Source organism: Rhinatrema bivittatum, chromosome 12 (assembly GCF_901001135.1).
Source record: "Rhinatrema bivittatum chromosome 12, aRhiBiv1.1, whole genome shotgun sequence".
Classification (NCBI taxonomy): domain Eukaryota; kingdom Metazoa; phylum Chordata; class Amphibia; order Gymnophiona; family Rhinatrematidae; genus Rhinatrema; species Rhinatrema bivittatum.
Genome location: NC_042626.1, coordinates 24,595,329 through 24,607,722, shown reverse-complemented (window position 1 = coordinate 24,607,722; position 12,394 = coordinate 24,595,329). Strand labels below are relative to the sequence as shown.

At 45.0% G+C, this 12,394-nt stretch overlaps 1 protein-coding gene across 1 annotated transcript in view; it reads right to left on the bottom strand.

Moving 5' to 3' along the window:
- CADM1 (cell adhesion molecule 1) overlaps positions 1-12,394 on the bottom strand; it is a 564,860-nt gene that overhangs the window by 497,457 nt on the left and 55,009 nt on the right. The gene's annotated exons all lie outside the window — the stretch shown is intronic.

Below are 12,394 nucleotides of genomic sequence, written 5' to 3'. Positions count from 1 at the left end.
ATGATGATGATGATGGCAGTGGTGGGGAGAGAAAAGGGAGGGGGAGGGCTGTTGTTTAACAGCTGGGCATTTCTCCTGTTTCCAACCAAGTCAAAGGAGCTGAGTTCTGGCTGCTTGTTTACTTCTCGATTGATCTGCACAGGGTAGTGTTTCCATGGCAGCTGCCACTTCACATGGTTCTTCTGCTTTTCACTCGGAGATGGAGCAGGATCTTAAATCAATGAGTAAATGCAGCCTTAATTCTTTGACAGCCATGTTTTCCGAGAGAACAGAATTCTGTCCCAGGCTGGAGATGAGCGTAGAGTGGACAGGGGTTTGGAACACATTTGATATACACAGGCTCTTCATTTTCCTTTTTTTTTTTTTTTTTAACATAAAATAGAAGCAGAAGGAAGAATTCCATATGGGAAAGGGGACTGGACACACCAGCTGGAGAGCACGGGAAGCATCTGTTCTTTCCCCTAATACTAGTGTTTACTTTGTACAAATGGCAATGGTGTAGCTTGTGATTTCTCATCCACTGAAGCCCTGAGAAGGCCAGCAGTGGGTACCACAAAGGCATGGGATGCCCAAGGGGGTCTTTTCATGCTGTGCAAGCAACAGGTACAGGGAGCAGGAGGGGTGTACACAGGGAACACTAGGGGCGCACACAAGCAGCCTGAGGGTTGTATACAGGGAGTACGAGGGATAAGATGGAAGGAGTCGGGCTGTACTAACAGGGGTTGCTAGCTGGTTGATCCGAGGTGCCACAGGCTTCCTAACTTTAAGCATTTACCTGGAACATGGCCCTGTAAGCCCAGTAGATATTTATTAGCAGCTCTTGATTTAAATTGCAGTCTACTGCATCCTGTTTTTCCTAAGAAACAGCAGCATCAGACCCAATTGTACAGGGCCCAAGACAAATGGTTCAGTGGCAGTGAGTGAGTGGGTTTTCACTATTTAAACTGAAAATGCAACATGGTCCTGGGCAGTCCTAGACGCACGTCACCTCGCACCACTGAAACTAGCAGCGAGTGCCCCACGCCATCAAAGAATCAAGAGCTAACCCTTATTGTATGTTAAAAACATTTTATTTTTCCCATGTAGTTGTGCAGCTCTTCTACTAAAGCCTGCCAATGCCATCTGCAATAGGTCTTAGGGTTTCCACCCATCAAGCAGGTTTTGTTTTGGTTTTTTTTTGTTTGTGGTATTTTAACCCCAAAAGTGAGAAAATGCAAACAGACATCAAGCAGTTCTGCTTGTCAGCCCTTATCAGTATGGTGTGGCCCTGGGAAAAGGCACCGTTACCTCCACGATCCGGTGCCAACCATATCACATCAGGCTGGCTATGTCTCTGAAGCAAGTTACTCATATAAACAAAACTGCTCGAAAAGGGATTTTATGAGCAGAAGGTGTGCCTGCTGGAAGGGAGGGATTTGGGGACTAGGGAAATATCCAGAGGCTGCCAACAGAGGTAGCTTGCTTGGTTACCATGAAATGCCTCTGCCATTCCTGCTTCTACTTTCACCTTAACTGGATTTATACATAACTAAAGCTACACAAACTGCAAGAGGTTTAGTGGGCCTGGCTTAGTACAGATGAGCTTCATGGCATGCAAAAAGAAAAAGCAGAAATTGAACAAGGAAAGCTCTGTTGGCTTGGCAGGAGACATGATAAACATCACAAACTGCTAAGGGTAGCAGATCCTACTGGGTTGTCAGCGAGTTGACTCTGCATTCTGGGACTCCGAGCCTAGGCTTCCCCAAGAAAAGGATTTCAAGCTCCTGGATAAGGTGGACTGGTAACTTAGCACAGGGATCAGGATATTCATGAGGAATCGGCATGAAACAGATCTGCATACACTGGAGGCAATACACAGAAATCTATCTCATGCATATTCATTTAGGATATCCTGAAAACCCAACTGGCTGGATGTGTCCCACGGAGTGGACAGAGAACCTGGTCGAGTGCTTTTCAACTTGGTCCTCAGGGACCGTGCTGGCCAGTCTGGTTTGTAGGATGCCCCTAACAAATATGCATGAGATAGATTTCCGTGTATTGCCTCCAATGTATGCAAGTATATCTCATGATATTCATTGCGGGCATCCTGAAAACCAGACTGGCCAGGCCCAGGTTGAGAACCATGGATCTAGAGCAGCCAGTTGGGTTTTCAAGATACCCACAATGAATATGCATGACAGAAAATTTGCATGTTATGGAGGCAGTGCATGTAAATTTTCTCTCATGCATATTCATTGTGGATATCCTGAAAACCCGACTGGCTGGTGGGCCCCCAGGACAGGGTTGGGGACCACTGATCTAGAGGCATATTGCATTGCTTCCAGGCTGCAGAGGCGTGAGGAGTGCCTCTGAGAGTGGAAAAACATACAGAAGCTGATCTCTAGAGAGTCACCAGTAATCGAAGACAGAAGGAAGGAGTATTTCCAGCAAGCTCCCTGGAAACAACTGAGATCGTGAAGAGCTGCAGAGGCTTGTCTCGGGAGAGTGAATGATCGCATGATAAAAGCTTTCTCATTTATTTATTTATTTTCATCATTTCATTTGTTGCCTAATTTCCTATCAGCTCTAAGTATTGAGCAGAAACATATAACCAGACGTATCAAATCAGAAAATATAAAAGACTAAAAAAAAAAAAAAAATACAGAATAATAAAAACATCCATAAAAACAGAAAAAAAAAACCCCAGCAGAGCCATGCAGAACATCCATTCCTTAACTAAAAACCCTTTTAAAACAAAAAACCCATGCTTTACAATGTTCCCTAAACTGTAAGCAATCATTGATTACCATCAATTCTCCGGTACGCAAGTTCCAAAGTTTTTGGACGACTCCAAAAAAACCCCAAAAAACCCACACATTTTTGAGAAGCAATATACTTTGCTACAGTTGGAGGAAGGAAGGAATATCATCCAGACAGCACAAAGCCCCCCCATGGTTTATACCATTTGATTTCCTCTTTCAGATACATTGGCAGCATCCCTTAAATGGCCTTACGAACCAACACAAATTTTTAAATGAAATCCAGTGTTCAATAGGAAGCCAATGCAGTTTCGTTTTAATGCTGGAGTGATGTGGTCAGCATTCTTTTAGCCACAACAACAACCAAGCAATGGTATTCAGGACATACTGGAGCTGAGCTAATAAACTCTATTTACCCCTATATATAAAGCATTACAGTAGCGAAATCGTGTAACAACCAGGGCCTTTGCTCCTGTAGCGAAATGAACTGCTGAGAGATAGGGGTGCAAATTATGAAGAAAATGCAATGGCCAGAAGGAAACCTTCAAAACACAGTTAATCTGAGATCTTACTGAGAGAGAGAATCCAAATTAACACCCAATACCTTTACTTCAGTTTTGGGCTGAGGGATGGCCAAGAGATAATGTAACAAATGGGCTATGAACCTATAGCATTTGCACACCTCACTCTTATGTGCATTTAACCCCAATCTGTTGCAGCGCATCCACTTCTGAATTTTCCACAGACAAGTTGCAAACTGCAGTAGCCTAAAATCTTCCTCCAAACCCAATTCACAGATAATCCGTATGTTGTCATCACAAAGCCTGCAACCCATTCCGAACTTGCTAAACAAATGCCGCAATGATTGGGCATACAAATTAAAGAGCTTGGGGGAAGCACAGAGCCTTTAGGAGGACCACGAGTATCCGAACAGACTCTGGCTCAAGCAACTGGCTGCATTCTATGATCAAGAAAAGAGATAAACCAAGATCTTACCCACTTAATCCGATCTTTCAACCAAAATATCATGGTCTACCATACAGAAATAGCGACCAAGACAAGAGGAACAGTGAACACCAGGAGTTCTTTATTCAGCACAAAACATCATAAAAAGCCCGACTCGGGCCGAGTTTCGCTCTTTGAGCTGCTTCGGGGGCTATCATGTGTAATGCCGGTGGTTTGTCTCCATACAGCAGTTCAGCCTCTTAAGAAATGCTAAAACAAATACCACCGCCACTCAAATGACATTGCTAACACTTCAGCGACTAGCTCCGCTACAACCGGACAGAAATTCAGCCAATTAGATAACAGCTTTTAGACAGTCATTGCTTTGACTGTTATCTAATCTGCTGAATTTCTGTCCGGTTGTAGCGGAGCTAGTCGCTGAAGTGTTAGCAATGTCATTTGAGTGGCGGTGGTATTTGTTTTAGCATTTCTTAAGAGGCTGAACTGCTGTATGGAGACAAACCACCGGCATTACACATGATAGCCCCCGAAGCAGCTCAAAGAGCGAAACTCGGCCCGAGTCGGGCTTTTTATGATGTTTTGTGCTGAATAAAGAACTCCTGGTGTTCACTGTTCCTCTTGTCTTGGTCGCTACTGCAATATTGGATCAGTTTCCAGTTTGTTTTTTTGGACCTACTATATTGAAAGCCCAGGTAAGATCTAACAACATCAGAAATAAACCTTTCCCCACATCAACATTCTTCCTGAGACTAGCTATTAAAGACCAAATTGACATGGCTGCAAGATATTATTGTCTTCTAACCATTGATTGAGCTGAGAGGGCCACCACGCGCGCTACCCGCTTGCAGGCCGATTAATTATAAAGTGCGGGAGAGCCGGCGCTCCGTGTTGAGCACCCGCTCTCCCAACGCCCGCCCAGGCACCTCTACTGGGCACGAGATTTTGTATTTAAATTAGGGCCCGTGCCAATAAGGAAGCCCTAGGAACACTAGCGCGTCCCTAGCACCTTCTTAATAGTGGAAGCAGTGGCTGTCAGTGGGTCCGACAACCAACGCTTAATTTTATCGGCACAGGTTTGGAAAACTGAGACCAGCAAAATAGAGCATCCATTTTCAAACCTGACGACCAGCGGGCAGATTTTTTTTTTTTCTTGAAGTTTTTCTTTTTTGTATTTTTGGGGCCTCCAACTTAATATCACTAGGATATTAAGTTGGAGGATGTACAGAAAAGCAGTTTTTTTCTGCTTTTCTGTACACTTTCCCGGTGCTGTCTATGGCCACGCATTTTACTCATCAACATGCATTTGCATGTGATGAGCGCTATTAGTTTTTGCGAGTTTGGCCGCGCGTTTTCAAGGCACTATTACCCCTTACAGTATAAAGGGTAATAAGTCGCGCGTTGAAAACACGCTGCCAAATGGGTGCTAAACAGTGCACTAGGACCTGAATCGGCCTGTTAGAAAGATAAGGAAGATTGGAAACTGGATAGAGTTGACTAAATTGCCCACATCTACATTTTGTTTTTTTTCCTTCTGCCCCTGGGGGATGAGAATCCCATGGGCACATCATGAAAACCGCGGCGCTGGTGTCTTGCGTCTGTTCTGCTGGAAGGGTGAGGCAGCCACAGCAGGAATATTTTCAGGAGCTGTTTTTGCCGCCCCCTAAATTTTACTGACTGAGGCAGCCGCCTCCGCTCATGACCATCTGTAAGAGGTGCCCTGTATGGCCTATTGCTTTTAGATAGCGCGTAAAAAGACTATGATTTTTGTTTCAAGTTTGTGATCCTCCATTTTCATCTGTAAGTAAAGAAATACCTTGGGAGCCTCAAGTCTAGATTTTACAGAGCAGTCAGATCACAGAAGCTCCCATTAGAACAGCCTTGGAGCACGGGTTTACCACCTATAGACAAGAACCTGTGAGCTTGTCTCGCGCCCCTTAGAGCTACTGGGGCTCCATTAACATCGGAGCAGAGCAATCAGAGAACAGACAAGATCTTGTTCTGCAAGGAGCTCATTCACCTGTCCTGGTTTATTGATTTCTGGCCTACATCATCATCATGAAACACTTCCACAGCTCTTCAGGACAGCAGAGGAAGGGACAGCCCCGTACGCCTCTAATTCTGCCTTTCCAACTGAGCCCTAATTCACTTTTAAGGCAAGGCCCCTGCACGGCAAGAGAAAATGGAAAGAGATGCTGGAAATTATAAAAATGAGTGAGTGAGAGAGAGAGAGAGTGTGTGTGTGTGTGTGTGTGTGTGTGTGTGTGTGTGTGTGTGTGCCTGCAACCTCCTGCAAGGCTGTCTGAAAGAGACCACTGAAAAACTGCTGCGTTCGCTGTCATTTTTTTTTTTTTTAAAGCACATTAAGTTTGACTTTTTCGTTTTCTGATAGGGATTATGTCAGTCATTCTCTCCTGCTCCCAATCCGTGGGCCAGAAGTAAAGGTCAGCATTTGAAAAAATCAACAGGAAATAAAGAGCAGCCTGTACCCTGCCCAGCAAGGAGGGGAATTGGGCTAATTATTAGGTGAACTGTGGCAGAATTACAATACGGGGGCCATCACGGCACAGCTGGCCCTGACTGCCAATTCTGATGCAGGGCTCGAGAAGCCGAGGGGTCTGACACCCATGTGATCCCTCACTGTTATATGAAGAGACATTATTACAAAAAAAAAAAATAATTTTTAGATGAGATGCCTGTATAGCTTCATATCATGAGGGACAGCGCTGAGAAAGTCCTGGTTTTGTGCTACCTCAGTTTCTTTCAGAAATACAGGAACTGCCTCTACATAGGAACATAAGGTATGCCATACTGGGTCAGATCAAAGATCCATCAAGCCCAATATCCTGGCTCCAATCCAAGTCATTATATGACAAATACCCAAATAACAGATCTCATGTTACTAAAGCCGGCAACCAGCAGTGGCTATTCCTATTGATTAATAGCAGTTTATGGACTTATCCAAACCTTTTTTAAATCCAGCTACACTAACTTCCTTAACCACATCCTCTGGCAATGAATCCCAGAGCTTAATTGCGCGTTGAGTGAAAAAGAATGCTCTCTGATTTGTTTTAGATGTGCTACTTCCTAACTTCATGGAGTGCCCCCTAGTTCTCGCATTATCCGAAAGGGTAAGCAACGAATTCACATTTATTTGCTCTACTATTCTGTTACTGCTATTTAACATTTTAATCGTGTTACTAGATGTAAGGAATGTATATAAGAGACCGTCCCTGCTCTACCAAGTTTACCATCTAGTTGAGACACCCTTGCAAGATCAATAATCTATTTAGTAATCACTTAAACTATTACAGTAAGATATGTTTAAAAGTGAAGGTTTTGGAATTTAAAAGCAATCTATGTGTATCGAGTGTCAGGCAGAGAAACGCACCAAGGAACCCTGGGCCAGCTGTGTGTGTGTGGGGGGGGGGTTGGTAAGTGACAGGGCTGTGACTGTGTTTATTTTCGGTCAGGGATTCCCAAGTCTGGAGGCGTGCCCCGCATGCTCCAAGCCCGGGGCAGTGGCAAGAGTCCAGCTGGGCTAGAGGGGGGAGGACCTCTTTCATCCACATCAGCTGTTAAAGTGTGGCAGGGGAGCAGCAGCAGAGACCCTGGGACTCTGAAGCGATCAGGCCCAAGAAAAAGGGAGGCAATTTAGGCCTGCAGTGGCAAGGGGGGGGGCTGGAACTGCTAGCGTATGCAAATCTATTTCTGGCATATTCTTTGTTTTCAGCAGAGCTGCCATACCTACTCCCCATATGCAAATCCATAGATGCCACAGGCTTGGATCAGCCTCTCCTCATGACAGAGGAGCTTATCTGGTTCCCTTTTATCAGGGCTGTTCCACTCCAGCCCCAAAAACACCTTGAGTTTTCAGGACATCCACAAAGAATATTTATGAGATGTATTTGCATATATTTTTGATCCAAGAACCAGATCGAGGGCTGAAAACCCGACTTTGGGCTTCAACAGCTCTGCCTTATATAAATAATAACCCAGTTCTCAAGCAAGACCAAGCCATGCGGGACACCGAGGCCGGCTTGTCTCTTTAACTGCTGTCCTTAAGCATTCTCGGATTTATAACCCCGCATCTTTATTGCCAAAAGGAGGAATGCAAACCCCAGGATGAATTCAAAGGAGTTAAAAAAAAAACAAAAAAAAAAAAAAAAAAAAAATCACAAGAGTAGCTCAAAGCGTTAACAATAATATTAGCACAGTTTTTCAAATCTCCTTTCAGACCCAACGCACGATGACCCTTCTCTCCTCCCTGCTTCCAAATCCCACTGCCCCCGAACCCCCCCCCCCCTGCCCGGAGGGGTTCCTGATTGGCTCCTTGTGATAAGGAGCAGGCTGGCACAGTCCTGGGGCTGGTCCCATTGGGCGGCCCGGACCTGCCAGCTCTGAGAAAATCAGAAGCCCAGGGGCTCCCGCCACGCATTGGGCTGCAGCCAGGACCGGATTAGCCTCCGCTTTTATCGCGCGGAGGCAGTCGGCCGACCCGCCCCGGCTGCGCCTTCCGTAGACGCGCAAGCCCCCCCCCCCCCGGCTTCTGGCTTTCTTCATCCCTCACCAGCTGCTCGATTAAGAGAGATGGCTTTTTACATTTACTTTGGTGGCAGGCTGGACAGGTTTCTCTTTCTTCTTCTTCTTCTTCTGCTTTCTTATCTATTAATGGTCTATTATTGTATCTCCAGCGCTATTATGATTTCGACAAGTGTTTCATTTGTGTTTTACTTCTAATTTTAAAAATGAATAAAGTGGGCTGATAACAAAAAAAAATAAATAAAAAGGAATCAAAAACGGTGAAGAGGGATTCAACGGAGGTTGGGTTAGGCGCAGGGAAGTAAAGAAAGAAAAATGTAAAGAAGGAGAAAAAGGGAGGAAGGAGAGGAGAAGCAGTGGAAGGGAAAGGGAGAAAGGACAGAAGGCAGGATAGAGATATGGATGGTGAGGAGGGAAGGAGGAAGAGAGGTGGGAAGGGAGGGAAGTAGGGGGAGGAAATGAAAGGGGGGGGGGGGAACAGGGAGGGTCAGACGGTAACGCGTTCTCTCTGAAGAGGAGCTGTTTCTGCTTTTGACTCCCAAACCCTTTCTAGTCGCTTCTTCCAAGGACACTAGAGAGAGAGACAGGGCCTACTGATGCTGAATCATTCATGTTGTTGATTAGGAAGCTGGGAAGAGGAGCATAAAAGTCACAGATGAAATTTATATTTCAAAGTGTCATTTTCACAGGGCTTCCCCCCACCTCACATTCAGACGAACTCGGGAAATGACCCTGAGTGGGATTTATGGCAGGACAAAGGACCATCTGCCCAGAATACAACTGAGCTAGGAGCGTGCTGTATCCTCCCCACAAAGGTCTTCTCTCTCCTTCCTCTTGTTTAATCTAAAAATAGACCATTCTGTCCTGTTCGCCCTCCTCAAATCTCCTTTAATCCAATGCATTGCGACAGAAGACCACACCGGCCCTGGAAGGCAGGCACTCGTAGGGCGCCGGGGAAGCAAAATCTTTGCTAATGTTCAACAACGAGAACCGCCGGCACTGGAAGGAATTGGGCTCGGCGTGAAACAGGCAGGATGGCGGATCCTATGAACCGGGAGCCGCCGGCGGTGAACTTAGGGCCCCTGTTCCCCTACTCCATCCAGCGCCATCCATAAGTCACATTTTAAGCTGTGGCAAACAGGACAAACCTCAGGCCCAAAGCCATCCGGGGATGGGTGGGAAGACTATGACATTTGCACTTACATACAACGCTTCTGGTTGCTCTCTTAGCAGATCCACTCACTCACAGCCTTTTTTTTATCCTAACTCTTTTCCAGGCCCATCTTCAAAGAGAAGCAACGTCCAATGCCGGTACATCCGAAAGGGGACATACAAATCTGAGGGCAGACTCTCTCATTTTTGTTAAGAGATTCTCATTTTAGCTCTGTCCTGCAAGCAAAAGAAAAGGCCATCCAGTCCAATGTATTCCAACCAGGGTTTCCTCTCATGGCCCTTCATAATCACCTCTCACACATCCTAAACTGTCCCTTAAAATGACGTTTGAATGTGGCCAGTGGTTCCGGGCCTATGCAAACTGGAAACCCCCAGCAAGGTGTGATCCAATCCAGAGGGCGAATCATTTTGCAGGAAAGCCAAAAGGGCACCACAAGGCGAACCACCAAGAACAAGAGGGCCAGCAGGCAGGGGTGAGCAACCAAAGCACCTGCCAAGTCAGATTCCAGAAACAGAAAGAGGGGCCTGGCGAGCCAAAACACAACCACCCGAGAGTGGAGACCTGTGGCACCATTGCCCCTTTACAAAACAGCCGCAGCTCTCTCCTATCACCCAAGCCACCTTTCGCAACCTGCCTTGTCTCACCAGGGCTGGCTAGGATCACGCAGATGGAAAGTGGTATTAAATGATGGGTTTTAATATGCAGCCAGTGGCTCTCGTTTTCTCTCTCTTTTTTTTTTGTTATTGTTATGCCCATAAAACACATCAGTCACGTCCTGCAGGAGACGATGAGAGACGGTTTCCTCTCAGCGACAATGGTAACAAGATAATATCGGTGCGGGCCTGTGATTGTGTCAGAGTGAGAAAAAAAAGAAATAAAACAGAGAGTGGTTAATCAAAGTGCTGCAGACACTTTTAAGTAATCCCGCTCTGGCTTTGCATAGCTACATATCACCAGCAGTGCAGCAGTGCTTTGTGCAACCACCTGAGACCAGGGCACACATCACAAATTTGCCTTCAAATTTATTTTCTGCAAAGGCTTCTTTTGAACAGTAGCACTGGAGGCTGAAGAGTAGGAAATCTTTTATTTTTTTACCCTCTCAGTTCTGTAGAAAATGTTGATATGCAGAGACCTATGCAGGGGAGTGTAATGTCAGCTTCTTTTCTCTGGTTGAGTCTGTTCATTGCATGCCTGACTTGCCCCATCAGCCACTTGATTATGACATTAAAGGGCCCCTCTGCTAGCACATGATGTTTTATTAGAAGAAGACCTCTGGGGTTGTCTGCATGCCTTTGCCCAATGGCTGATGAGTCGGGTCTGGCTTAGTTTGCTGATGAAACTTTTTTTTTTATTTGACATCTTCAAGCACTCATTTGGTTACTTCTTGTGCTGTGTCAATGGCAGGTAGCTGGGAGGCCAAAGCTGGAATGGGTTGAAGATTTTCAATCCAAAGGCAGGACCATAAAAAAAAAAAAAAAAAAAAAAAGAAAGGAGACCCTTTTCTAAAGAGGAATAGTCAGAGCTCCGAATGTATTATGAGCCATTTCATCCATGATCTAATTGTGAATTTCACAGCTGAGTTATGCAGAGCAGAATTCTGTTACTCATATCGGTCCTGGAGCAAGCGGATGTCTTTGCATGTTGTACTCTCTCGCGTATTGGGTGAACATTAAATTCATGCAAGGATATTATTTGTAATGCATATTGAGCTTTCCAGTCCACATATAATGTAGGTCCCTTCTTTTGATGGGTCTTGAAATTTTATGTACATCATTGTCTCTGATTTATTCTTAGGATGGTCCAAAAAAAGGTATCGGAACCAACAAAGATTCCACTACCAAACTCACACTTGTAGCCATGAGTGAGTAAAAAGAGATGAATTGAGATTCTGGTGAAGGGTAAGGCTTGCTCTTGGCGAGTGGATGGTCCCTCTTGCACGTCAGTTTTCCATGTAGCCAGCAGCTTAGCTACTTCAGCGAACACTGAACCTGCTGGATGAAAAGGTCACCTGCTTCATCACAGTCTGACAAACATAGTAAAAGCAAAAAGCTAGGTCCAATGTGTTAATCAATGAGACAGTCCTATTCCCCCCCCCCCCCCCCCCCACTTCCCATTAAATTTGCCATCAAGGAGTAAAATGGCTTGAGTTTTCCTAAGGTCACAGGTGACATCACTGGAAAACATGCTGTTAACGGCTTGTTAGGATGAGATTCGTCAATGTTCCGTAAAACAGCTCGCATTCCGACCAGACACACGTCTCCAGCACGGTCCCTGGGGGAATGGGGCAGTAGCATCGTCATCTCTTCTTTTCAGCAAAAGACAAGTTTAGAAATTATTTTATACCTGTGTTCTTAAGTACAGACCAACAGTACCACCATGTTTTAGCATGAACTCAGAGTAGTTGTCAAACATGTTACCCAAATATTCCTAACCAGTTTATACTGATGCTGGGATCTGAATCGTGTGCAATGACAATGATGTCGCTTCTTTTTGTAACAAATTCAAAGAAGAAAAAATGAAGCTACAGAGGCAACTAGAAGATACAAATTCAAAGAAAAAGTGACGTTCTTAGGCATATTATTGTAAAAGCAAGAAAAACTAACTAGAACAGTGCACAGAGAGGAATACACCACTTCCTTCAAAGGCAGAATCTGAAAAACAACAACTAATATAGCTGAATGCTATATTTCTATATTTTATCGGGGACTTTCATATACTACCAATGGGTTTTTCCATGCACGACTTCTCAAACACCGGTTTTACAATAATGGGTCCCCTGACTCTCCTTGCTTTAAAGGCCAAAAGTTATACAATGTGCAAACATGTGAAACCACTCACACGTGAAACTCAGATCCACTCATAAATGTAATAACTAGAAGTTCCATGCAGAACTAATGGAGCCTACTTTGTGGGACACTCACATGCGGACATCTGTGCCTGTCAGGAGCCTCCTGGACCCCATGACATCTTCTGAACA